The sequence below is a fragment of the Artibeus jamaicensis genome, unplaced genomic scaffold (assembly GCF_021234435.1).
Source record: "Artibeus jamaicensis isolate MK-2021 breed Jamaican fruit bat unplaced genomic scaffold, CSHL_Jam_final contig_415, whole genome shotgun sequence".
NCBI lineage: Eukaryota > Metazoa > Chordata > Mammalia > Chiroptera > Phyllostomidae > Artibeus > Artibeus jamaicensis.
Window position 1 is genome coordinate 13,979,990 of NW_026521823.1, and position 27,137 is coordinate 14,007,126.

The following is a 27,137-nucleotide window of genomic DNA, read 5'->3' on the forward strand; positions in this document are numbered from 1 at the left end:
TCATGAGTGTGGGGGCCGTGGTTTGTCCAGGGGGCATGATTAGGGATGTATCTGACCCCAGAACCATCTGGGACAAGCTGATTTTCAGCCAAGTTTAAACTCATACTCACTAAATTCAGTAAAGCCCCACTTCTTAGAGACATGAATCTTCTCGTTCTGCTGCTTCTCTTCCCTGTTCTGCTGCTTGGTGCCCACAGTGTGATGACTTGGCCAAAGTGGCCCCAGGCCACTGTGCCCTGGGGCTCTCCAAATACATCCCACACACCTGCCTGGAGCCTGTCAGCCTCTGCCCCAACAACATCTTGTTGATGAGGAGGATGTGGAAGGGGTGGAGCCGCATCAGATGTGAAAGCTCTCTTTGCTAAAGCTTTTCACCCTGTGCTTGTTGGCACAAATACAGGAAGCCTCCAGGGCTTTAGAGAAGAGCTGATCACATTCACCTGACACCACGTGGTCACAGAAGGGGAACTGGCCACTTTTACCTTCTTCCATCCCGGGTCAAAGATGCGGATCTTGACATCAGTCTCTGAAGAAGCCAGACTCTGAGTAAGGCTGGTAACATCGGGCAGGACGGCCACCCACGGCTAGACCAGGCTGTTAAGCCGTATGCCAAAGGGAAAGAATATAAGAAAACTTTTTTGTATAAAAGAATAGTACAATCCTCTACCTAGATTCAGTCATCTTTAATATATTTTTCAATTTTCTTGGATCTCTTGCTCACATTTATGTTCAACCATTTGAAAGTTATAGACCTGTCATTGTGAAATCATTCAGTATGCATCTCCTAAGAATAAAGACAATCTCCTACATAACCACAATGCCATTATCATGCTTAAGTAGTAATAATTCCATAACATTGCATAATGTCTATTTTATATTCAAATTTCTCTACTCATTCCCCGAAAGACGTTTATAACCATTTGTTTTTTTTTCCCTCGTCTAAACACAATTCAATCTAATTTATGTTCACATTGCCTTTCCTGTTGTATGTCTTCACTCTCTTCATTTAAAGCAGTTCCTTCATTTTTTTCCCTTGACATTTTACTTCTAATTAGTTTAGGACAGTTGTAGGATAGACTATTCCAGAATCTGGATTTGCTTAATTGTTTTCTCTTCGGTCATGACCATGACTCTCTGTGACCTGTATTTTTGTAAACTAGGATCTAAAACAGCGCTGTTCAACCAAAATGTAGTAATGTGGGCCACAGATGCAACTTTAAATATTCAAATAGCCTCTTTTAAAAAATAAGAAAATGCAATGAAGTTATTCTAATAAGGTCTTTTCTTAATCCCAATATATCCAAAGCACATCTTTTCATCCTGCAACCAATATTAAAAAAATGTTCATACATTTCACTTTCTTGATTTAAAGTACTATTTCTATGAAATCAAATCTGGTACGTATACTTATAGCACATATTAATTTGGATTAGCCACAATTCATGTGGAATACTCACATGTGTCTGGTGTCTAACATTGTATAGCACAAGAATAGAGGTTTTTTTAAAGATTGTATTCATTTATTTTTTAGAGGGGGAGGGAGGGAGAAAGAGGAGAGAAACATCAGCCTGTGGTTGCCTCTCACACGCCCCCTACTGGGGACCTGGCCTGTGACCCAGGTATGTGCCTTGACTGGGAATCAAACCAGCTACCTTCTGGTTCTCAGGCCAGTGTTCACAGAGCCACACCAGCCAGGGCCAGAGTCTTGATTAAAGCTAAACAGTCTGGGAAATAACATTTCATAGGTGAGGTGTGGTTTTTCAGAGCCAATTTTATCAGGAGACCCACAACATCAGAGTATTTCACTATTCATGGTGATACTTATGGTCATTTTATGCAGGAAATAACTAGAATCCTTTCCATTTTAGAGAACTTTTCCTCCTTTCTATTAGTAAATGATCTGTGGGAAGCTATATTGGCTCTATTCAAATTTTCAATTACTTGATAAAATGGCACCAAGTAATTCTAATAGCTGTTGATGATCTTAGACCTGAATTGATAATTATGTCATATACTACAAAGTAGGGATTTTCTAATACTGTTATCTTTTCTTCTTTTATTACCTGTCCTTTTTTTAGTAGAGAAGAGCTTCCCTTACTCCTTCTTTCTTTTGTTTACTGTCATTTAAAAAAATTCTTAATCAAACTTTTAAATTTTAATGGTTCTTCACCGTCTCAGATGAGGGTTCATTTTTATAGTACCCTGTTGTTTCTTGAACATAGATTTTTATCAAATTCTTCTGAATGTATTGATTTGGTTTAATTTTGAATGCACATTGTGGAGATAGCTGGAGCCCAGGATGGAAGTAGCCAGGATCCAGGATTCAGGCCTTAGAGGGTCCCAAACTCTGATCAGGGGTACCCAGTAAGAAATGACACAGAAGGCCTGGCCGGGTAGCTCCGTTGGTTAGAGCATGGTCCTGTTACACCAAAGTTGCAGGTTCAATCCCTGGTAAGGGTACATACAAGAACCAACCAATGAATGCATAAATAAGTGGAACAACAAATCAACCCCCCTCTCATATCAATAAATACAAGTTAAAAAAATAAATGATCCTGAAATAGGAAGACTGGGATTTCAGGGTTCTCTCACATGTTGGCTAGCAAAAACTAAAGTCACATCCGGTCCTTCCTATTCCTAAACTTAGGGCTCTGGATTCTTCTAGGTTCAACCCCAATCTGCCTGTATCCTAAACTATCCTACACTATAGCTTTCTTCTCTTTCTTGTGGCTGTTGCTCCCATTTCTTCCACTGTGAGATAAGTTTTTGAAGGAATTAAAACAACACTGCAATTCTACCTGGAAAAATAAATATACACACATATAGACACACTGCCTGAAAATATTAGATTTAGAAATAGATCCTGGAAAGGACTTGATTTACATCAGTATAATACAGCATCACCTGTGCTGTTTGCACACAGAACCATCTCCAGTCTTCTGACTACTTCTTCCTTAAGAGGATAAACTTAGCAAACATCTTATTTTGTCTGTCACTTTGCATGGTTAAGAGTAAACATGCCATCTCTCACCGCTCTGTGATGACTTCTTGCTCACTTTCCCCAGCTGTCTTGCACACCAGTCTCCCAGGATAAGAGTGATACGCCTGTTGTTTAAAAGAGGGAGGGCTCCTCAGACAGAATATCTGAGCATAAAGACAGTCTTCTTTGCTTTACTGTTCAACAGAAATTGAACACCAGTTAAAAGAAAGAAGTCACCTTGTAGCTGAACAAATGAATTCAATGCTAGGTAAATTTCTATGTTTGCAAAGCCACTTGAAGACAGAGAATCTCTGTTCTGCCATTTTAGTTGCTAGGGCTTTCCTGCAGCGTTGGAAAGACTACATATAATCACTGCTAATATGTGGGAAAACAAATGCAAAAAAAACAGTTATAAAAACAAGGCAAAACAAAAAACGAAACGGAAAGATCTCCCAAGTCTGTGAAGTGCCAGTGAGGGCTCTGGGATTCTCCTGAAGGACCCCTGGCGTGGTTCCCTCTTACCTCAGCCCTGCTTGCCACAGGCAGCCCACCAGTCCTAAATGAATATTATCTGAAGTAGACGGGAGCCTGGTACACCCACAGCTGGGGCCCGCAACCAGCCTGCGAATTCACCAGCAGTCCGCAATGGCAGGGTGAGGTCCGAGTTTTACCCTCCTGGAGCTCCCGCCTCCCCCAGTGCTTCCACTCCTGCCTGCCCAGTCCCGTCGTCATTCTGGTTTCCCCTCAGTTTCCCTCAGGTCCCAACACCTGTGCAGGGTCCCAGCCTGCTTGGCAGGTATCCTGAAACTCCTGCTTTCTGATGTGTTGGAGTCTCTACTCCTAATTGTTTGGAGGAAGGAGTCTTCTCGTCTCTACTCCTCCTTGTTTGGAATCAGCCTTAAATTATGGAGCAACAAAGGAGACAGACACTGTCAATGGTCTGATTCCGAGCCTCATTATGGTGCAGGGACTCCAACCCCCAACGGCAGACCTGCGGGTTCCGTGTCCTGTGCGTTTCAATTTGGGTGTGAATTCATCGGTCTGACTTGCATGATAATATTTATAGTGCTCGCCCAACAAGGACATCATCCTTGTTGTCCACGCCCACTTCCACTCTTTCTGGAAACATTCCTACAACAAGCTTAAACTTTGGGGACCACAAAGATCAGCTCCTGTTAAAAAATGTTTAATTTTAAATTTATTGTTAAATGTTTAATTACCCTTTACATTATTACTATTTTGTATTATTTCAGGTGTATAGTACGGCAGTTAGTCAGTCACATACTTTGTTACAAAATGCTACTCCTACTACTTCCAGCGCCCATCTGACACCATCCATAGTTAGTACACTAGTATTGACCACACTTCCTCTTCTGTGCATGACATGACAACACCATGACTATTTCGAAACTACCAATTTGTACTGCTTAATTCCCTCATCTTTCCCACCCAGCCCTCCAGCCCCTTTCTCTCTGGCAGCTTTCGCTTGCTGTCTTCTGGCCCCGCTGCAGGTCTGCACACCCTCAGCCTCCCCCCATTCTTCTTCCTCCTTACTTCTTCTCTCCCTCCTTTCATAAATACTGAAAAGAAAAAACAAACTATTGGGGCTACAGTGGTTTTCAAATGAATCTGAGGGCATTCTCATTAGGCTTTTAACTTTATTGCACCAATAGTTTTAAGAGTGTTTGCTCTTTCATTCAGTTATTTTTCTTTAATTCTATCACTTAAGAAAGTTAATTTTCTGTCATTTAAACAAATAAACAGAAAAGAACGCAGTGAATTAGAGACAGCTTACTCCCGGTCGGAGGAGCTGGTATCAGCCTCTGGTGCTGGTTTGCCGAGGTTTCAGCACCAAATCAAGACATACATGGCATGGCCACACAGTAGCCAGCAGGTCCACGGGCCACATGTGTTCCTCTTGCAACATAGAATTATGTGCTTAATATTGTACAGCTCAGCTACCTACAGTGAGACAAACACATACACTGATCAGGTTTCTAGCATTCTATTAACCTTTTATGAGGTCTATATCACCCAGCAGGAAAATGGTTTATTTCTCTCTGAAACTCTTTTTAAAAGCTTGGAAAAACAATCTAAGAAATTATACGTGCTTGAAAGTATACGCACATTTTATTTAAAATGTGCTTTATTACCAAGACTTTGTATTTTATGAGATTCGGAGATGTATTGAAAATTATCACATAATTTCTTCTTGCCGTGGCTGGCGTGGCTTCAGTGGACTGAGCACTGGCCCGAACCAGAAAGTCTTCAGCTGATTCCCACCAGGCCACACGACTGGGTTGTGGTCCAGGTCCCTAGTTGGGGGTGTGCGAGAGGCAACCACACATTGATGTTTCTCTCACACTGATGTTTTTTTCCCTCTCTTTCTCCCTCCTTTCCTCTGTCTCTGAAAATAAATAAATAAAATCTTTAAAAATATCTTAAAAAGGAAAGACTTTACAGTAAAAAATACTTTTTAAAATGGATTACATACACTGAGTATCTAATTACGCATATTTTTCTATTTTAATTTTGTTGATTTTGTTTCAATAGTATTTTTTTCTTTTACATTTTAAAATGTTTTCAGTGTAACTTATACTTGCAGTTTGCAATGCTGATAGTTTGTTAGTAAAAGCTGCATTGTCTTCATTTGTTATTTTGTATCTTAGTTCATATAACTTATCGAAATTCAAACCTCTAATATAATTCTTTCCATGGCTTAGAAATACTAATTTTCCACATAACTTAAGCAAGTATGTCATACCATTTTAATGAGTCCAGGTGAGTAACATGATTTTTAATTTAATGTAGTACAAAACAAAGTGTTACCTGTTCTCATAGTGAGTAAATTCCGTGTGTAGTTTAATCTTACTCTTAATACAGGACCACCTCGGAGATACTGTGTGCTTAGCTCCAGACCACTGCAATGAAGTCAATATTGGTAAAGTGAGTCCTACAAATTCTTTGGTTTCCCAGTGCGTTTAAACATTTCGTTTACCCTGAACCATGGTCCGTTAAATGTGCAATAAAATTTTATCTAAAAAAATCAATGTGCATACCTTAATTAAAAATATTAAAACTTTATATCAGCAGTGAGGCTGTGTGTTTGTTTTATCCTTTGTACATTTGCTGGAGTAGCACTTCTAATCTTCAAGAATTTCCCTTTGCACTCTTAACTTGTTGAACCAGCACAGTGGATATCACTTTCTGCCTGTCTCGGCTCTCCAATGCCTTCCTCACTAAGCTTAATAACTTCTAGCTTTTGATTTGAACTGGGCGACTTGTCACACTTGCACTTGAACACTTAGAGGCCATGTAGGTTATCAATTGGCCAAATTTCAATACTGTTGTGTCTCAGGGAAGAGGGAGGCCAGAGGAGAGGGAAATAGGGAGAGAGAAGAAAGAAGCGCTGTTTGGCAGAGCAGTCAGAACACATGCAATGTCTACGAACGGTAACAATTACAGTAGTTACAGCAAAGATGACTAATCACAGATCACCAAAACAAATATAATGATGAAAATTTAAAATAATGTGAGAATACCAAACGGTGACACAGACATGAAGTGAGTACATGCTGCTGGAAGAAATGGTGCCGAAAGACTTGTTTGATGCAGGACAACCACAAACCTTCAAATTGAGTTCCAGAAGTTGGATTTGAGAATTAAAACCTCAAACTCTGTGAGGTACTGGATGTGATCTGCAGTGTAATTATTTGAAAGTTTAGGCCAGCTTCCAGGACTCTGATATACACTTCTCCAAAAAGGACATTCAGATGACCAATAGACACATGTAAAGATGCTCAAGATCATTGATCATCACAGAATGCAAATTAAAACCACAATTATCACCTCACACCTGTCAGAATGGCCGTCATCAATAAATCGACAAACCACAAATGTCGTCAAGGATGAGGAGAAGAGGGAATGCTTCAGCACTGTTGGTGGGAATGTAGACTGTTATAGCTGCTATTGAAAGTGGTATGGAGTTACCTCAAAAATAAATAAAAAAAATGGAACTGCCTTATAATTTCACTTCTGGAGATGTATCTGAAAAATATCCTAAATATTAATTTGAAAAGATATATTCACCCCTATGTTCACGGCATCATTATTTACAATAGCCAAGTTATGGGAGCAGCCCAAGAACCCATCCACAGATGAGTGGATAAAAATGTGGTAGTACATACATACAGTGGAAGATTAGTAATAAAAAAGAATGGAATCCTACTCCTTATGACAACATGAATGGTCCTAGAGGGCATTACACTAAATGAAATGAAGCAGAAAGAGAAATGCAAATACCAAATGATTTTACTTATATGTGGAATCCGAAAAACAAAGTTGAAAAAAAAAACCCAGAAACAGAACCATAGATGTGGAGAACAAATTGATGGTTATCAAAGAAGATGGCATGTTAGGGGGCTGGGTGAGAAAGGTAAAAGGATTAAGTACAAACTAGAAGTTACAAAATAATAACAGGGATGCAAACTACAGCAAAGGGATGTACTCAGTAATATTGTGATAACTATGCATGATGCTAGATGGGCACTTGAATTATCATGGGGCTCACTCTGTAAATAATATCATTGTCTAATCACTATGCTGTACCCCTGAAACTACTATAAAATATTGAATGTCAACTGTAATTAAAAATAAAATTAAAAGTGTATGCCAGCTTTGAGTGATCAGTCATCACCTCTCCCCAGTCCAGCACCTGGGAATAAAGGCTCTCTCACTATGTAAGAGGGTACTACTCGCTTTCACGTGGCCAAGGAATGTTGTGGTTTGTCTTCCTCATCTTTGTCCTGCAATGATTTTTCTTTCACATTAGCCTACTCACCCTGAAAGTATAGCAAACTTGATGCATTGGAATCTAAATCTTAGTTTCTCTGAACTACCTTATCTGGACAGTTCCCTCTGTTTAACAATGCAGAAGGTTTATAAAATCATTGTCTACCTAGAGGGACAGAAGGGATATGAAGGGTACAGGGCCCCAACGTATGTCTCTGTGCCCTTGAAGTGATGGCACAATTCACCCAACACTTGCAGTTGAGCAAATTAATTATGTTTGATTCAGTCTTAGTCTCCCAACACCACTGTTCTGTGATGGATGGAGACATAATGGGAGGACAGATAGAACTCCGTTTGTCAATAAAAAGTATCTCTGCATTTTCTCATTTATGAATGTATTTTTTGGTGTTTAATTAATCAGTTCAAAGTTCCATTCTCTATCAGAGCTGATTCTTTCCCATCCTGAGATTGTTATTTGCCCCCCACTGCAAGGCCATTATACCTGTCTTCATTTTCTCAACTTCTTCATGGCATGGAAGTCTCAATGAAGGCATCTCTTTATCCAGAAAGCCTTCAGCTTTCTCTGAGTAAGATCCACATTTTCCATGTACCACTAGCCCCACCAGTTCCTTTAGTCATGTGCTCTTCTCATTCTGACATCTTCTATTTCATTAAATGTACTCTATGCATATTAACCAGTACATAATATTCATTTCTTTTGACTCAGTAAATCAATTTCTCAGAGGTGAAGAGAGTGTGCAGCATTTTCTTCTTTTCTTTTTGGATGATCTCTATCTCCCAGCTTAGTCCAGGAAACCTAATAGGTACCTAGTAATTACGTTCTTGACAAACAATTTTGTAAGTAATGTAAACACTCCCAAATATTCCCATAACAAGCTTGAATACTTACGCATGTTAGAAAATAGGACAAAGGATTAAGAGCTGGTCAGGCCTATATATTATTTTTCTGAACTCTGCCCTTCTTAAAAGTTTCACCCATTTCTAACCTCTCCTAAAAAACCTGAATAATTCTCACTGTACTTATTGCAAATATGTCTTTCCATGACGCTGTAGAAAAGGATAAAATAATAAGGTCCTACCATGCATGATAAGAGGGTTCACAGAACTGGAGATCTTCCAAGTAGCAGGGCTCCAAACTCTTCATTTTCCCATTTCAACCTGAAATGAACTGTATTTCCCTATTTTCAACTCAAGTAATCTCTTCCAAGCAAATCATTGGAAAGATCAAGACATATTTTCAGAAAACCTGTTAAAATGTAGTTGCAGTTGTCCTAATTCCTAGCAAAATTATCCAGTCAGTACTGGTTTATTTGAAAGTATATGTGAATCAAAGTGATAGGACTTAGGTGAGTTGAAAGTAGTTAATTCAAAGTCACTTTTTGTATTTCAAATAAGCTGCTTTTGGTAGTCATATTTTGATCTCCATTATCTAACTAAAATTTTTAAATGAACATAATAATTTTTTTATTTTCTTTATGCTGTACCCCTTTCTATAAGGGTTATGGGATAAGGGACAAGTACAGCTTAGAGCTCATTAATGTTATGGCAGACAGCATAGAAAAGCCATCCTCTGTTAAGTCCCAACAGTGTCTTGTCTTTAAAACCTTTCCAATGTTTCTTCCCATTCCTGTCACCTTGGAAAAAATGATTCACTATTGAACATAATAGAAATCACTATTGAATGACTACAATGTGCTATGTACTCCACAAAGTACTTCACAAATACCATTTCTCACACATGTCTTTTCATGCCTCTAGGAACTTTTGCAGATGAGCAGCAGTATTTTGAGAGGTTAAATACTATGACAAATTTATACCACCTGTTGGTGGCAGAACCGAAATCAAAATTATTTCACTCTCATTTCGAAGCTCAGGCTATTTCTCTAAGATTTTCTCTAAGACTTTCTTCTAAATGTGCAGAAATCACTTCAATATATTATACTTGTCAGTTTAAATGTTAGTTCCTCATTAAATTTATAATTTCCTAAGTAGTTATCTCACTAAATAAAAGTATTTGAAACTCCTGAGATTATGCCTAAGATGTATATGTATTACTTGGAAAGTCTGTCAAATGCAAACAGTATCATAAACCAAAATACTACGTAAAAGAAAAGCTCACAGTTTGAAACACAGTTACTTAAACACATTTATGTACCCTAGTCCCAATTTTACATGTATTTTAATGACTCCTTTTTTTCTCTCGATATGTTTTCATTATGTCTGCTATTCAAATATGGTACCCTGTGATGAGATACCATAAGTTAATTTAAAAGGTGTTGAAGTGTTTACTATATTTTGCTTAATGATGGAATTCAGCAAATATTTAACCTTAGGGATATTTCCACTTCACTTCTGTGACTTTCATTCCTGTAAATTATCGTCATTTTACCAGTCCTGTCTTCTGTGCTAAGTCATCTTAATTGTATGAGTCCTGATTTTTGTTGTTTAGTAGCATTTTGCTTACTCAGAAAGAAATTTTTTTCCAACCACACACAGGAAAGGTGAGTAGGGGGAGGTGTCTGTCCATCCAGCCCTGGTCCCAAGCCCATGTGGTTTTGACAGCAATAAGGGCTGCAGGGCAATGGCCACCAAAATAAAAGTGGTGCGCTGTGTGTGTGTGTGTGTGTGTGTGTGTGCGTGTGTGTGTGAAAGAGAGGAGCACAAAAGCAGTGGGGAATTGTGGGGGGAAAGGGAAAGAAGAGGTCAGTGCTGAAAACATTGCAGGTGGAAAGCCATTTCATGAACATTTCTTGTAGATCATACCACCGCGGACACCTTCTTTGCCTATCAGCAGGACAAGGGTCCTAGAAGACATGTGACAGGGATGCTGAAGGCTGGGGTGGGGAGGGGAGGGATGGAGAGCTGGGGGTACGTGCTGAGTGCCATTGCCTAGACCTCAGCTCTGATAGCTGAGTCCTGAGATTTAAGTGTAAAAGTCATTCTAATATTCCTAGAAGTTGAGGGAAAACTTCTGTATGAGAAAGTAAGAATAGTTACTAATATTTACATTTTTCAAATAACATACATATATATCAGTTGATAACATGTTAGCATATAAAACTTGGTAATTTCAGATATCTACACTTCACTTGCCTTAGGCTTTCTTCAAGTGTGAAACATTTCAATTCAAAAGAATATATTTTTGGAAACGATTCATCATTATCCTAAAAAAATAAAGAAGATACTTCTTATATTTAAAGGAGAAAATTCCAAACAACTCTCGCCTTGAATAATTTTTTAAAGAATGATTTTTAGTGCCTTTGACAAATAGTCACAGGCAGACAGCCTTATTTCCCTGCCTTTTTTAAGGATGCAAATGTTAGCATGCTTAACTTTCTAGGATTCTGTCCATCATTATAATGAGGGCATCACATGCATCTTTTCTAGACTACAAAACCTCAAATTACATCCTGTGTCTTATTCACTGATACAGCCTGATCTCCACTCTCTAGAGAAAATGGTGAATGTTAGAATCAGAATGAAACAGAAACATTAGAAGAAAGCAAAGAACAGATACAAAATTGCATTACAATGGGTATTAATTGGCCCAGGACACTGAAAGTCGAAGGACTGTAATGTTTCTTCATTTTTGACAAACAAATCAAATCCAGTTCAAGATGCCCATTTGCAAAGCTCAGCACAAAGCTCAGTGACATACTTGTCTGTATACACTACACACAGCATGTTATACCTTGATCTGCAGCTATAATTATCCAACAAAATTGGAGGTAGTATGTAGGCTGGAGTGGGAAGATGCCTCTGGTAAACCATTGTCGTGGACATTCTTTTTTATTGATTTTTTCATGCTTACCTGAAGATATGTCTATTGATTTTAGAGAGACAGGAAGGGGGAGAGAGAAACACAGATGTGAGATAGAAACAACCCATTGGTTGTTTTTCCTATGTGCACCCTGACTGGGAAATCAAACCACAACCCAGGCATGGGCCCTGACTCAAAATGAAACCTGCAACCTTTCACTGTGCAAGACATTGATCCTACCAACTGAATCACCCAGAATGGGCTGGTCTGGGCATTCTTGAGTTGCCATGTAAAATGTATACCTTACAGCTGTGTTCCTCATAGCTGAGCTAAAAACATTTTAAAGCCAGGATTTTAAGAAAATAGTGGAGACTACTAAATAAACAATTATCAAGAATTTGGAGGAAAAAAAAGTCAGGGTAAAATAATAAAAACATGGTAGCATATAATTAATAAATACTTTAAGAATACCTATTAATTTTATTCCTGAGAGGGACTCCTGGGATAACTATGAATTATGGCCCAGTTAGTCTCATTTGTATACTTATTTCCACTTAGTAGAACACAATAAAAATAGTACTAGAAGAGTTTTATGGAATGGTATCATATTTAGAGAAAGATAGCAAAACTTCTATAAATGAAGATCACCTTAAGAATTGAAGGGTTTTTGTTGTGTATTAAGTTTTTACTTCTTAGAAATTAAAAATTAGACTAACAACATTGAAAAAATTTTGGAAACATTAAACACATTGTTTAAAAAAATAAAGGATTATGAGAAACATGGAAACAATAGATTATGGATATAGACTGAGTTAGAGTCAGTGAACATAGATTATAAACAGAAGAAAAGCTGTGGATGGAAGAATTACTAAAATTGCTTATGGGAGCATAATCACTAGCTATTGTACTGTAAAACAGTTTCTGAGATACCATCTTACCCTGTCAGAGTGGCCATCATCATCAAATCAACAAGCAAGTGCTGGCGAGGATGTGGAGAAAGGGGAATCCTTTTGCACTGTTGCTGGGAATGCAGACTGGTGCAGCCACTGTGGAAAGCTGTAGGGAGATATGTCAAAAAATCAAAAATGGATCTGCCTTTTGACCTAGCAATTTCTCTTCTGGAAATACATCTGAAGGAACCCAAAACATGAATTTGAAAGAACATAGGCACCCCTATATTCATTGCAGTGTTGTGTACAATCACCAAGATATGGAAGCAGCCCAATTGTCCATCAGTAAATGAGGGGATAAAACAACTATGTGGCATTTACGTAATGGAATACTACTTGGCCATAAAGAAGAAGAAAATTGTACCCTTTCCAACAGTATGGATGGACCTGGAGAACATTAAGCTAAGTGAAATAAGCCAGTCAGAGAAAGACAAGTGCCATATGATTTCACTCATATGTGGAATCTAATGAATAACTGAACTAACAAGCAAAACAGAGACAGACTCACAGATGGAGAGCAGACAACAGCTACAAAGGGGTGATGGAGTATATGGACAAAGCAAAAATAAAAAGGACTCATGGACATGGACAACGGTGTGGTATTTGCTGGGAGGTATTTGCTGCAGGTATAAGTGGACTAAATGGTAATTAAAGATGCATAAAGATTAAATAAAAAAGAAAAAAACAATTTCTTAAAGGGATTAGTAAACCTGCTAAATGTGTAGATGTCACTGAATTTCTGGATAATGAAATGATATACGAGTAGCAAAATCTAAAGAGGAGCAGGAGAAGTTATATAAATGGAGGAAGGAAAAGCATATGAACTTTACAGTGTTAGAATATAAATGTCTACATTAAATATTAAAAATGACTTCATTTTTAATATGATTCTCTACTAATCAGTCATATTTCAGGATTAAATAATTACTATGAGCTTTGCTTTGTATATATCATCACAGTATGCTAGAATATTGAGAATTTTTGATGAATAGTGTTGAACACAAAACAGAAAATATTAATGTACATTTCTATAAAAGAATAATACATCCAGACCTGAAATATTATATGCACTTCTGGAAATTTCACTTTAGACAAGAAAGTACCACATGGAGACAAGCCCATACAATGTAATAAAATTTAGGCAGTAGTTCCAAACTGGTCGATGGATAATGCCATATGTAGCCATAAATCTCTGACCACGGGACTAGAACGCCTGGTACTTGAATTATGCTTCAAATACACCTGTGACCTTTTTTGATTATTCATATAATATTCCCCACTAGAAACTTAATGAATCAGAATATCTTGGGTTATGACCTAGGTTTCTGTATTTTGTAAAGTCATCCACATAAGACATATTCTAACTATTAAACCAATAGTTAAGATATGAACTATTAACTTATTGTTTACCAGTTTGAAAAGACAGAACAATTGGGAATCACTATTAATGTCTAAACCTGTGTAGTGGTTTCCAAAATCTCGATGATTTTCTTATTTGTGGAGCAAGAACATCACAGTTAACATCTTTGTCCCTCTCTCCTTCATCTTTATGTGTGCACAAAAATCAGTAGACTGATGAAAAACAGGACCAGCCTCTTTCGTGCACATGCTTTCAACCTTTCAATCCTCAGCATCACCACAGACTAGTTTTCAACACACATTTTGTAAAGAATGAGGACATTTACTAGTGACGTGTATGAGCTAAGTAACTATTAGGCCCTTGGCTAGGTTACATCTTTAATTCATTTCAATATTCCTTAAAGGTATGTGATAAGTATGTACAGATTAGCATAAGGACAATGAGGACCCAAATTTAAGTTGTCTCGAGTCCCACAGCTGGTTAGCACATACTTTGGCTGCAAGGCTTCAAGAAAGTAATCTGTCCCCTCGTCACAAAAGTGTGAGGTGTCATGAAGTATAAAGCCAGAAACTGCCACTATGTAAGTAGAGTTTTTTTAAAATTAGAGTTCTTTAACCTAGAGAAATAAAAGTCAAAAGGGGATGTTATAAAATTCTTCATTCAAAAATATTATGAGAGGTTGGACATGAAAGTTTTAGCAATCTGAGAACATTTGAAGAGGCTATCCCCAGAAACTCACAAAAGATACTTTTTTAGAACTAATAAAAGACACCTCCATTTTACAGAGTTAGTTGCGAAACTGTGTAACTTAAAACCAAAAAATGTTCCATGTTGAATATATTTATAAAACTGAAGAAAACAGAGAAAATTCCATAGGTGGCAAATTCATAACAAATTGAAGGGAAACTAGAACTTAAAGGCCAATATGCTCCCAACTGTGACTTTTATTAATGAGTTATCTCATTATTTTCAGTGGAGTCCAAGTTCTTTAAAGTTTCCACTTCTCTGTCTCCTGTCTGCCTAAGTTTTTAAAATCCTGGTTGCTGTTCAGCTGGCAAAGCAACCAATGCTGTTTCCATGAGTAAAATGCTTATTACACTTACATTGACTGGGAAATACACTTAAAAATCGTCACCAAATTATTAACAAAATTGTATTAACAAACTGACAAAATCCACATTTTACTAGACTTTAAAAAATAGGACAATGCATATTTTTTATTTTACACTGAGTTTCATGATAGTAGGTTAGGATTTTAACCAGTGATTCTTTTCACTGGTTAACTTTTTTCCCCAGGGGGCATTTGGAAAGGTCTGGAGAGACCTTTTTGATTGTGATAACTGGGACAGGGGTATGACTGTCAGTTAGAAGGTAGAGAGGCCAGGGATCCTGCTAAATATCCTACAATGCAGGCAACAGCACCCACCTGGAAGAATTGTTCTACACTGTGGTAGATAGGATTCTAAGATAAATCTGAAGATTTATCACCCCCTCCCAGAGTACACACCCTATGTAATCCCTAAACCTTGAATATGATGAGACTTCACACTGTGACTATGGTTCTATGGCACAGTTGACTTCGAGACAGGGAGATAATCAAGGAGGCTAAACCTATGATCCCTGTTAAAGCAGAGAGTTTTCTCCTAATGGTCACAGAAGAGGAAATCAAAGCAACTTGGAGGATGAGATGGATTCAACAGAAGTAAAGGAAGTTCTTTACTGCCCAGAGTTAGATGCCTGAGGTCAAAGATCTGAGAGCAACCTTCAGCATCCAAGAGCAGTTCCTGTATGACATCAGCAAGAAAACCGGGATTTACCCTCACAACCACAGAGAATTGACTTCTTCCTATGATAGGAATGAGCTTGGGAGAGGATCTGAGCCTCTAGATGAGAACTCGGGCCAAATCTAAGTAGAGAACTCAGCCACACTATTGGCCTTCTGACCTACAGAATTGCAAGGTAATAAACGGGTGCTGCTATAAGTCACCAGATTTGTCATTTGTAATGTAGCAACTGTAAACAAATACAGGCCCAACACATCAACAGTGCCAAAGGTTCAGAAACCGTAGTGTAAACATTCTAGTGTAGCACAAAAGGGGCAATACTAGGTTTGTTTTCAAAGAAACAGTGAACAAAAGATTTACTCAGAGGAAATACATTTCTTTAACTCCAATCAATTATAGATGTTTCTTTACTATGAAACATCTTGGAAAGTTTAATATCTTAATTGTATCATGGATACAATGCTTATTACACCTACATTGACTGGGAAATACACTTAAAAGTCATCACCAAATTATTAACAAAATTGCATTAACAATTTTGGAGCTACAAGAGAATATGTCATTCTTCAGTAATTCCAAAGAGTGTTTTAACAAATAGCTGTTGGTTTTTGAAAAATGGATTGATATCTTTTGTTCCTAAGGTTTCTTAGGATTGCATTTAGCAAAATGTACAAATCAATAAATTAAAAAAAATCAGTATCACAGTTCATCTTCCTAATTTCAAACAAAATAAATTACACTAAAATATGGAGTATGCTTTGTAAATTAGACTGTCTAGTTCAGCAATGATTCTTCTTGACCATTTATTATTATAGAGATCTTGGAAAAATATATAAAGCATCTGCCACTTTCAATTTGCAAAGAGTCTACATGTATCTCAATTATTTGTGAGAGGAGGAGCTAGTGTTGGGGGACATGCATATTAGATATTGAGTGAGGTTCTACTTTTACTAGTTCTGCTATTGTCTTCCAAAGTCTTTTTCTGGTCCTTTATATAGCATTGTCATAGACCTGGATGGAAATTTATTTTCTGCTTTGTAGTGACTCTCTCACAGATTACCACTTTGTCTATAATTCCAGAATATGGAGATTTAGGAGCAGTGATATGTGGTACAGGGATTATTTGTATCCACTTGAGAATGAAAGGAACAGCTTTAAAATATAGGATAATAGATCCATTAGTTTAGAAAGCACTACTATTCTATGCATTGCTTGCTGATGATTAATCTTGATATGATATGTTGAGCCTGCTTCCCAAGCACTGATTTATATCTCCTGAGCTGAGCATAGCTGCCTTCCATCTGGCACTGAAGTAATTTCATCACATAGACCCAACTGGCCTTTACAACCTCACCCCACAATACTACCCTACACAGGTAGTATACTCTAGGGAAACTAAATTTCATTTTTCACTTTTGATGCATTTATTTAAACAATTTTATTTATTCTTTCCTCTGCCCAGAACACTTTTGAATGAGAGTATATTACAAATTAAATTGCAATAACAAACAGCCCCAAATCTAAGTGACATAACCCAACAAAACTTTATTTCTTTTTAAAATTGTTTTATTTATTAATTTTAGAGGAAGTTTGTATGCAGGGCCAGAGGGAGAGAAAGAGAGATGTTGCTCCACTTATTTATGCATTCATTGGTTCATTCTTGTATGTGCCCTGACTGGGGACTGAACCCACAGCCTTGGCATATCAGTGACGATGCTCCAACCAATTGTGCTACCTGGCCAGGGCTTTATTTCTTGTTCTTATGAAAATATTTATGTGGAGGGTATGAGGGAGGGAAATTTCGGTGGGGTAGTACTTTGCTCCTCAGTGTTTTTCAGAATCTTAGATTGATGCAGACCCTGAAAGTTATTTAATTTTTACAGTTTCTCATTAATGAAATGGGAATTAGAATGTCTACCTCTGCAAGGCTGTCATGAGGATAACATAGATAAAAGCTCTTTTCTGATGTCCCAAAGAAAGTGTTCACTCCCTTGCCTCTTTTCTCTCTCTCTCTCTCTCCCCCCTAAAACACTTTTATAACAAACATATTGCACCTTTCATTTTGCCTTGTACTATAATTACTGTTTTGCTTCCTAAATTTTAAATGTTGGAAGTTATAGTATGTGCCTTTTTCCATTCTTTTGTTGTTGTAGGTACCTAAGCACCTAACATAGTTTTCAGTGGGCGTTTAAAAATACTGGTTGATGAAATCAAGATTCTCTAATACAGGAGTAGCTTTCTAAGACTTTTCTGTAATCCTAACTCTGTATTTAACCTGAAATTGAGATAAAAATAAAGCATTAAGCATTGTTTTAAAAATATATTTTATTGCTTATGCTATTACAGTTGTCTCATGTTTTTCTCCCCTTTATTCCCCTCTGCCCTGTAATCCTCTCTCTCTCTCCAGCAATCTCCCACCTTAGTTCATGTCCATGGGTTGTACTATAAATCCTTTGGCTTCTCCACTTCCTATACTATTTTTAACACCCCCTGTCTACTTATTCTCTGTACCTTTTCCTGCTTTCTCCCACTCCCCTTCCCTGCTGATAACCCTCCATGTGATCTCCATTTCTGTGATTCTGTTTCTGTTCTAGTTGTTTGCTTAGTTTGTTTTTGTTTTTGTTTTTAGTTTAGTTGCTGATATTGAGAGTTTGTTGTCATTTTACTGTTCATAGTTTTGATCATCTTCTTTTTCTTAGATAAGTCCCTTTAACATTTCATATAATAAGGGCTTAGTGATGATGAATTCCTTTAACTTGAGCTTATCTGGGAAGCACTTGATCTGCCTTTTCATTTTACATGATAGCTTTGCTGGATAGAGTATTCTTGGATGGTCCTTGCCTTTCATGACTAGTCACATGGAGTAAAAATGCGTAACTAGTTTTAGCTTTAACTTTTCCCACTGCAAACCTAGATTTTTTTCAAAACTAAAGTTTATGGATTAAACTTTTTAAAAATTAGCTTGGGACCTGGCATACAACAATTGCTTAATACATAATTATGAATGAAATCTGACTACTTGCAGAGAAACTATACCAGTTCAGAGATATTAAATTACACACATGTAAAAATAAGTTAGTATTGGTTTTGTGAAGAGTTGTCCTAAGAATATCAGAAGATAAATATTTCAGAACCTTGAAACTGAAGTTCTTAAGCCATATACACTTTAAGGAGATCTAGTGGTTTTTGAATTTTTATAGTTGTCTTAGAATTTAATAGTTGCTTATATGTAGGAGGAGAGAAGAAATGCTAGAAATTCATACTTCTACAAATGTTATCTTTACTATTTGCATTGTTCCTTGAAGTGTCTGGTTGTGAAAATATAAAAAGTATTTACCCATTCTGATACAGTTGCCTCACTTGTAGCATTAAAACAACAATCAAATTCAATAAATTAATTAAAATGAAAGGATAAGTTATTGTTGCTCTACAACTTTTTCTACAGATGAGTCTTCTTTAGTAATTGCCATGTATAGATTTGTATTAATACTAGCAAATTCTCTCTTAAATAAAGAAGAATATGCCCATGAGATTATTTTGCCTTGGAAAAATAATTAAAAATCTCAACTACATGGGTAACTATATGTACATGTATGTATGTGTTTACATACACACCATAACCTCTGAAGAAGTGTTTGGGAGAAAACTCGTACTTACTAAATACATTCAGAAACATTTTAGAATGAGATCTATGTTTTGAGAAAACATTTGTATCTAAAATGTGCGTTTCACTTATAAATCCCTTGCTGCTTGATATTCTAGGTGTCAACCAATTTTTCACAAGATTTTCAACCCATAAAAAGGAGTTGTAAATTTAAGACCAAATGAGAGTGATTCCAAGACAAATACATTACAAAAGGGTGAATAAGAAAGAAATGTGTTGTTTCAGCATAGGCAGGTATTCATCTTAATTTATGGAACTGTTTTCCCTGCTTGTAAAATTCCATTTTTTATGGAATAGAGAATTATTGCTGCTGTAAGATGTAACAAAATGGCTTAATGCCTGAGGAAAATACATAATAAGGACATTTGGGTTAAGAATACAATATTCAAAAGCTTTCACTGGGGGATTAGTTAATTTTCCTAGTTTTCTTTTAAGAAATTAGGACAGAATGCCAATTTAGTGTTATGTAAATACCATAATCTGAATGCTGCAACATATACCAATGTAACTTCTTGAAAAGACTGGACAAGTGGTCTATCATTACTGAAATTCCACGACTTTTTTCCATTCTGCCCTTCTTTTTTACTCAAAGAAACCCAGTTCAGTTTGGTTTAGTAATGTGCTCAGCGAAACTCTTGATTGTCCATGCTGCTGCCTGTCTAGGTGTGGCCTAAGCAATACATTCTGGCCAATAAAATGTAAATGGGAAAATATTGGGCAGCACTTTGAAGAGAGATGATCGTTCCTGGACTAGCTGGGACAGATTTACCAGTCATTCCCCTTGAACTTCAGTTTCCTCTGTCCTCTTTTATCTTCGGAAATGTCTTTGTGATGCACTCAACTATGGTAGAGGGATATACCTTCAGGTTCCCTCACAGATGAGGGGATATACCCCTTTACCTTAGTACGGTGCTACTCAGACAACTTCGGCTGTCCGTTAGATGTACAAAAAGGGAAAGGATATTGCCTAGGGAACTGCCACTTTATCATGCATATCAGTCTCACAAAATGAGATGGGTATTTTTTCTACTATTCTCTCAAAAATTAGGGGGCAACTTCTTCCTTTCATTCAGGTAGGTATTTTTCAATGTACATTGGCAATATTAGATTATGATATGAGGTTCATTAAGGAGGTTATAGTGCCACAGGAACTGCAGCAATGAGAGATATGGATGAAGTAAATCAACCCTCAAATATGGACTGGCATCATGGATGGTCAGTGCTTATGACTGAGGGGTGCTGTGCGTTGACATGGGGTAGCATGGGTTGGCATGCGTCTGAATCTCAGAAAGTACCTCGTAACCCAAGTCTATGTGGGAAAAGTGCTGAGTGCTTTGTTCTGCTTCCTGTCTCAAGGGCTGGTTAGTGCATTATTTTCATCACTGTTTTAGTCTAGACTCACTAAGTCCCACCTGCTGCTCAGCTGAGGGCTTAAGGTTACCACGAGATGACAATACCTTTGCATGCTCCATTTTCACTGAAGAATAAAGGCAGTATTCGGCAAGTAGGGCTGTATGAATGGTTGGTCCAGACTAGAGTAAAGGGTAGATTAAATTATTAGATACAAATGGAGAATTCAAGCATAAATCGGGCTTTTAATAAATAATTATAGCTGGCAGTTACAGAATGCTGGTATTTGAAGTTACTGGGAGCTAACTGGTGATCGTGTGTAGTGGCCAGAATTCCCTGTCTTTGCTTTGGAAGTCAGGGATGGGTGTTTTGCTGGTAGTAGGAGGAATAGTAGAGACCTTACGTGAAACATTAGACAAGGACATGTCCAGTCCGGTGATCCTTGTAACTCAGTATTCTCTTCAACAGGCTTTTTGACTATTACACTCTACTTTTTCAACATTAATATTCTCATTTTCTCCTTTAAATTACCCAATAAGAATGATATAAAAGTTATTTCCAGTTCATTTTCATTTAAGGATAATGACCACTAATGACCAAAAAGCTGAGATTTCCTCAGCTCAGAAGGTCTGAATATAGCTAAAAAGCATGAGCAAGGCAGGATATGAATGATAAATATTGAAGATTAGCCTTCATATTGGGGTAGCAAAGTATATTTAGCTGGCTAACTGGTAATGAAAATTAAAATAAAACCTTTAGTTTTTAAATAGTTCTTGGCCAGCTACTGCTTATAAACAAACTATTTTTGTATCTCTTCATGGTAAATTTTTATCAGTCCTGCTTTAACCACAACTTGAATGTTGGAGACAGCACTTAACTTGCTGACATTACCATGTCATAGTGTCTCCTTTTGCATATCACATATCCCTGACCCTAAACCACAATTAGCATAGTCTTTCCAAGTCTGTCATAGCTGGAGTATAGAATAATTTTACTGTTGGCTATTCCATTTAAAATTTACTCTTAATTTAAGTACATGTCAAATTTCACATATAGTAATTTATTTGAAGCGTATTTAAAGTAGTTATTATAGTTAATATTTCCCTTTAGTTTTTTTTATTAAATCTGGAAACTTCTTCCTTTTCTCTTTGGGATTACACCAGATTGTGAATAATAAGAGACCAGAATCACTGGAACCATCTTAAGTTTGCATTAAATAATATTGTTTAATTATAATAAATTAAAATTACTAAGATTCCAACATCCTGACCTTCATCTTGTCTAGACTTTTTAAGAAATAAGTTACAGCCTTGGCTGGTGTAGCTCAGTGGATTGAGCACTGGCCTTCGAACCAAAGGGCTGCTGGTTAGATTTCTGGTCAGGGCATAGGTCTCAGTTGCTGAGGTCCCAAGTTGGGGACACGTGAGGGTCAACCACACATTGGTGTTCTTCTCCGTCTCTTTCTCCCTCCTTTCCCTTTTCTCTAAATAAATAAATAAATTCTTTAAAAAAAAGAAAGAAAAGGTTATAGAGAAGCAAACTCGAACCGGCTTAATTAAGCCAAAACAAAGAAAACACAAACCTTTAAACTTAGCCAAAACAAAAAAAAATGTTTATTTAAGAAAAAAGAGGTCTCAATGTTTCAGGGTTGTCCTGACTGTAGATTTAGAAAGTTCTGTTCTTTCCCAGAGCACAACCCCACTTTCTAAATATTTCCGAATGGATTTTACTGGTCTGTGTTCCACACCCAACCTTATGCACAGGAAGAACGGGATGCCCCAGTTGACCAGTCTTGGTTCACTTGCCCGCACCTAAAGTCTGGGGGAAAATGACAGGAATGGGAATCTAAGTAATACAAACTAAGATTTCAGGAAAAATTGATGTATTGTTATTTCAGTAAGGGGTACTGCCTACTGGCAGGCACATCACTGTTGCCCATCGTACCCATCTGGTCCCTTTAGGCCCCTGCTCATTCAGATTCACTCACCTTATGTTTGTGGTGAACCAGAAGATGTACACCGTGACATCTTTTGTTTTGGTGGAATGAATGAAAAGGGAACTAGCACCTTGATCTGCTTTAACTAGCACTAGTGTTTATGACATGTTTAATTTGAATACCACCATTTTATGTCTATTAGTTTAGAACGTAGGAAGGAAAGAGAGTATATTATTAGTGGTCTCAATCCCCAAGAGATGGTTAAATGAAAAAAAATGCCTCAAAATTTAGAAGGGAGGCTGCAGTACAGAGAGAAAGCAACTCAGGCATGGCCTTTAACTCTGGTTTGGGAGCCCCTCTGCCCCACCCTGTGTCTGCACAAAACATAGCTCTTGCTGCTTCCATTCAGTTTTTCTGTGCTGGGAGGTAGGCAGAAGAGAGCCAGAATAATAATGTGATCAGATCATTATGATACTTATTGTTTTCTGACAAAAAAAAGGGATAGCTGAAAGAATCAAAAGAAAAGAAACCAAACGAGAAGTTGTGGCTGTAGACACAGTATGAAAAATTTAGCCTCTGTGAATATAAGCTTTTTTATCAGCTGAAGGGATTTTATCTTCCTCATCTCTGATACTAGGTTGATGCGAGGATAAAATGAAACAGACTGAATAATGCATCGCTCTCTAAACTGCTACACATATTATGGTACAATAATTTCACTATGTCCTTCCATCATATTCTCTTGGTCTGGAGAATTTCTCTTCTTGTAAGTTCTTACCCACTTGGAGATTGTACATTTTTTAATTCTTCCTGTTGACTCTTTCATGTTTTAAATTCCAGACTCACCGAAAGAGGGTACTTATTTAGACTATTTTAGAATTAAAAAGGTGACTTTGAGAGGGCCAACAGTATTTATTCTGCAAGCAAGTCGTAACCCTCAAGTCACCATCATTTCCTTGTCTGTATTTGATTGCTATTTTCAGCATCCAAATTTCTAATTACTAGAATCAACTTGTTATCAAAATGACTTTCTGTCTGGAAAGCCTTATTCACTCTATTTCCCATTATCTCCCCTAGGTCTTCCTTGAACTTATTTTTCATTAAGAGATTACTATCTGCATATCTGATCAGTTTTATTTCCTTCCACCAGTTTTATTACTTGCACCTCACTGCATTCACACAGCCATTGTAATCTGCTCAGGTCATTTCAAAGTTTCCTTTCTGTTTCTCTCAGATGATGCAGTTCCTGTAATGTTGATATCCTTGAAGAAGTGTTGAGCTGAGTTGGATTTGCCAAAAAAATTGAGACAAGAATAGTCTTGACACATAAGGTATGTTACAGACATATAAAAGTAATTTAAATCAAAATGATATAAATCAGATATGATTTTCCTATAGAAATAGTGGTAAAATATTTGTGACAGAGAGGCAGAACACTGAATTTTTTAGAGGAAACCCCATAGATTTTATATTTAAACAGTTTGAATATTTTTTAAAAAATCAGAATACTAAATCTTTTCAAATGTTTTACTGGAACAAGCTTATGAATTATATACAATTTTATTGAATATATTAGTAGTGGCTTATATACATTTGCTATATTAAACTGTATCTTAATAATTCCAGACCTATTTGTTTTGCAAAAGTACAGAGGAAATAACCATTATTACTAACCAATGACCTGTGGAGAAGTGAAAGAGCATGGAGGCTTTAAATATACAGCAAATCCTTTGATAAACAAATAAAATTATAGATTACAGTGAAATTATTTGTGTGGCTCCTTGATCTGATAAATAAATAATGTGAACGTATCTGGCTGAGGTTCATAAATGAAAACTTCTAGAACCAGTCTAGCCCCTGCTTCCCCGGGGGACAGACTTGCAGAGAGAATTTGAAATAGGATTCAAATGGAAGTAGTCACACTGAGTTTTGCCTTCTAACAGCGATGTTATTCTCTGAGGTCAAGACAATATTGAACTCTGTAAATTTTCACTTAAACTCTCCAGTAAAAATAAGATTAATTAATCTCATATATTTCTTGGCACATGGTAGGTACTTAGTAGCTATTTACTGGGTGAATAAATGAACTAAGGGTTTCGGGATAGCACAGCAGCTAACCGAAAGCTACAGGAAACAACTTTGCTTTTACAGAGCCCCAAACAAGAACCTGAAATGGCAGTTCAACTGCATTCAACCTTTTCCACCTCAATTTGTTTCAGCCCATTTTTGTGTATGGAGCCATCACAGCCACAGAACAAGCACTAATCAAAGACACCCAGCTGCAGAGTTTTGCAGTCATGCCTGTGAAGTTATAAACACCACACATATTCTGCAAACCTTTCTCTTAAATGTGTCCACAAGTACCTTCAAGGATTATGGTAATATGAAATTTTTCTACGTTCATCGTATTTATAGTAATGAGTAGTAATGAGGGAAGTAATTGACTTCCCTACAGCAGAACTCTCTTCCTTTCGCATTAAAGTAAGAGTAAAGATGGGAATATTAAACTCCATTAATAGTTTAAGATGTAATAAATGGCTCAACCAGAAATAGCTGACTCAGAGACAAAGATATTTTAATTTCTCAACAACTCATAAGCAAGAAGTGGGTCTCCAAGTATAGAATCTGGAAATATAGGTTCTGTACAAATTACTTGAAGACCCAGAACAGATAGGGAGAGGAACTTGTGTTCTTTGACAAGATTTCCCAGTGCTTTTTGTACACTCTAAATTTTTCAACCATTTCCTATAGCTTCTTCTATTGATAAAGAAAAATGTTCCTTAATTATGATTATATATTATCTTAAGCATTTTATCTTACATGATTTAGCCACATTGATAACCAACTAAAGAGTTCTAAGAGTAGTAATAAAAACAGCAGCCATATTAATTGTATTGATAATAGCATTCCTAAATATTGGCTATAATATTCATCAGTAGTAGCTACAAATTCACCAGCATTAATAGTTCCCTTTCAGTGAGTTCCCAGTATGCAGATTGCACTATGCCAGGTATTCTTTATACTGTAATTTCACTAAATATTCACAGCAGTGCTATGTGATAGAAATTACAGTCTCCGTTTCAAATGACTGCGGTTAGAGAAACACAGTGAGTACTCATAAGACACCGATCAGTTCCTTTCTTTCAGAGAGTTTGTATGTCAAATTTAGAAAAACTAATACTACAAAAGAGAGCAGAAGAACTCAGGCAGAAACAGAGGAACCTGCTCCCGGCCCTGAACAAGCTCTGAAATCCTTAGGCCCTGGAGGTCTGGGAGGTCCACTCCATGTGCTCCTGAAACTCAAGTTTTCCTTATTAACATCCAGGTGCCTGGAAGTCCACACCTTCACTTTTCCTTCCATTGCTTTCCTCCGTTCCTGGTTGAGGCCTAGGTTTTTATTAGTGCCCTGACCCCTGGAGATTCTGGGTCAGTACCCCTGGGATGGGGGCCTGGCTGCAGTGGTAGAAAACTCTGACAGCTTATGAGGAGCCTGCTCACTCACCAAACTCACAGACGAGCCAAAAGCAGCTTGGCATACTGAATTTCTTTATTTCATTAATATCGTTTGCCTTGAGATTTTGCCTTATCTACTCCCACTATCTTCTCTATTCTATTTTTTGTTTTTTAACATTTGCATTTAATTTTTATCATTATTAGGCATTTAATTTTTTAAAATTTCTCAGTGATATAGGTAATTTAAGCTTGAATTGTCAGCATGGTTCTTCAACTAAGCAATTTTCAACTGTTGAGGAGAATTTGCCTGACACCCTGACACACAATAAACATCCTATAATTGTTGAATGAATGAAATAAAAAGTCTCTTGTTTTGTACACAAATCACATATTCTTATATAGTTTGCGTGTTCTTTGAACTTTTCTCCCCCTTGGTGTTGTATTTGTGTGTTAAAGATATCGCTTTAATTTTTTCCTAATCTCTCTGGGTATACCAATTAGACACTTTTAATATTCTTTTTTCAATTGCATATTTCCCTGGAGTCAGCTTTTGTTGTTTTGATACGTCCCTAGTGTTCTTTATATCTCTATCTGGTAGCTTCTGGTTGTCCATTTTTATCCAATAATTAAGCACCAGGTGGGTGGTATGTGTTTTTCTTCTGCTGCATGTACAGGATGATTTCTGACCTTCCCTCACTGGGGAAGCTGCAGGGGCCCTGATCTATGGGGAAAAGCTGGGGTTAACTAGCAGTCTTCGCTTTAGGGTGAACAGACAGGTAGCTGATCATTAGAAGGCTTCCCCAAGATCCCCAGAACTGAGAGGGCTTTTTCTGAGGCTCTAATTCTCCATTAGCAACCTTTGCTCTCACCTTATCAGTATTTCAGTTTCTGAAGAGGTGAACCGCTTGTCCTTTTGCCAGAGGCTATTCTGTGTGTGTGTATGTGTGTGCTGTCAGGATGGCGACAGGCACTCGGCACAGTTGCTCCTCTTTACAGACCTTCGATGAGTCCTCTGGTTTGCAGCTCTGCTTTTGCTCTGGCTCTGCATGGTAGCTGCTGTCTTTCAGCGCGCGGTGCCTCTCGGGCAT

General features: G+C 37.2%; 1 pseudogene; it reads right to left on the reverse strand.

The window, feature by feature from the left end:
• LOC119044086 (60S ribosomal protein L10-like) lies at window positions 1–27,137 on the reverse strand (annotated as a pseudogene).